Here is a 2,246-nt window from a genome sequence, read left to right as displayed (position 1 = left end):
TGCCAGGCACGCCTCTTTAGCTGTTTTCACATTTAACTTCTGCAGGGAGCTGACCGGATATTCTTCTCTTCTGTGTTCTTTTCTTATTATGTCTGTGGTGTCCACCTTGCAAGTCCGAGTCGGTAAAGTAAAACAAAGGAAACCTGAGGAACAAAATGATTTCTGGCCAAAACTAGCTTCCCTCTAAACGACAGTACACACGTTAAACTTTCGTGAAGCGGACTTTCACGCTGTGTGATTGGATCGTCGATTTGAAAACCTTGATTCTGATTGGTCCAATTGAATGCACTGTGCTAGTGGGCTGGGCGGGAGGACACACTTCTCCACTGTGTGCACGTGTTTACTGTTTACACACAGAAACAATTATATTTACATTGTGATTTAAAGTTGCTTATTTCTATATGTTGTTGTTTGTTAAGTTAACAACATGTGCTGCTTCCTTCTTGGCCCCGTTAACTTTATGAAAGATGTCTCTAATCTCAACGAGCTATTTACCTGCAATTAAAAGAAAGAAAAGAAATGAAAAAAAAAAAACTTTTGAAAAATACATTTTAATGTTAAAAAAAATACGTTTTAAAAATCATACTTCTGGAAATCAGGCTGAAACATGTGGCAATTACATAAATAATTACAATATTTTGCAGTAATCGACGCAATGAAACATGTTTGGCATAAATATATTTTTAACCCACTAAAAGTGTAATTGTTTAACAATGTACTTCCACAAAGTACACCTAAATAATATTTACTAAGAGTTAAATAAATATACTTTTATTTAAGCAAATTTATTAAAAGTTTAATTAAGTATATATTTATTACAAATTTATTCAAAGTATACTTTTGAGAAGTATGTTAAAGCTCAGGAGACTATATCTTGAATATACTTGTAGTAAGCACGTTAGGAGTATGAATGTACTATAAGTATACTATGTGAATTTCTAGTATATTTTCAGTGCTTTTAAGAGCACTTCTTTTTGACCTGGGAAGACCTCAGGAAGCCAAAAGAAGTCAGCAGAAACATGGATTCTAAGGTTAGGTCAGTTGTTGGGAATATGTATCCTTAATGTAAAGAACAAATGCAAAAGTGGAGAATGTGTCACGGTCGGCCATGTGTTCAGGCAGATAACAGGTTTTTAGGACCCAGAAGCAGACTCAAGACTAAAGTGGCGAGCTGAGTTTTATATTTTATTAAACAAAACATAAAGGTGAGCACACTACAATGAGTGCCAAAATCCAAACAAACCATGGTAATCCAAAGAATGGGAAACCAAGTGCACAAAGTAATCTAAATGCAGGGAAACAAACAAACTGGCAGGATTGCATGTATAACTTAAAACAAGGACAAGACAAAGTATGACCAGAACTGAGGGCTTAAATACTGAACTACTACTACTACTGTTTACGAATGTGTTATTGTAAACCCGCATTCTGTTCTATTCTCTTTGCTGTTGTTCGAGGTAAGATACCAGTGGTAATGCAGAAGACCAAAGGGATTATATTCATATTGGTTTTAGAATAAACCCTTAGTTGATCAGGGAACGATAGAACGTAATGTGTTGCTACGCTGGGGGTTCCTTTTATGCGGGAGTTTCCGCCCTCCCGTTAGAAGAAGTTTGGGAATAATACATGGTTCGTGTCTTCATTCATCTGATCATTTCACCTGTGTTTTCAGGTTAGTACACTGTGAAAACCACATTCTATCTCTTACAGTTTTTCTCAATTGTTTACACACAAATTCTGGTACTTGAGACACAATGACCACAACATGTAACTCATTCACCAACCCCCTGAACCAATTCTGCTAAACTACAAGCACAATTCCTGCTTTACACTCAAATTGCAGTTCTAAAACACCCTTTTTTCAAAACACTACACACAATTCTCTGCTTTTGGCACAAGTTTCATGCAGAAAATATCTTGATTACACAAGGAACACACTGCCATTCAAATATGCACACTGACTCATCACAAGGGCAAACACTCGTCACACAGTTTTCCAATTAGCAGTCAGAGCTTTAGCATAAAAGGGCAACAGGTGAGCTCTTCAATGGAGCAATCGATGCCAACATTGGAAACAGAGGCAGAGCCAGAGGAGTGAGAGTAAGAGGACGAGGACGGGGACGGGGACGAGGAAGGCCAAGGACCGTAATCTCTGATGAGATCCGAGCCACTTTGGTTGATCATGTGGTCAACCATGGTCTAACAATGAGGGAGGCTGGGCAAAGAGTACAGCCAAATCTGAGCAG

At 37.8% G+C, this 2,246-nt stretch overlaps 1 protein-coding gene across 6 annotated transcripts in view; it reads right to left on the bottom strand.

The window, feature by feature from the left end:
* mtss1lb (MTSS I-BAR domain containing 2b) overlaps nt 1-2,246 on the bottom strand; it is a 771,894-nt gene that overhangs the window by 598,913 nt on the left and 170,735 nt on the right. The window lies entirely within an intron of this gene.

Source organism: Micropterus dolomieu, linkage group LG20, assembly GCF_021292245.1.
Source record: "Micropterus dolomieu isolate WLL.071019.BEF.003 ecotype Adirondacks linkage group LG20, ASM2129224v1, whole genome shotgun sequence".
Classification (NCBI taxonomy): Eukaryota; Metazoa; Chordata; class Actinopteri; order Centrarchiformes; family Centrarchidae; genus Micropterus; species Micropterus dolomieu.
The sequence above is the reverse complement of the archived record's forward strand: the minus strand, read 5'-3'. Positions and strand labels throughout refer to the sequence as shown.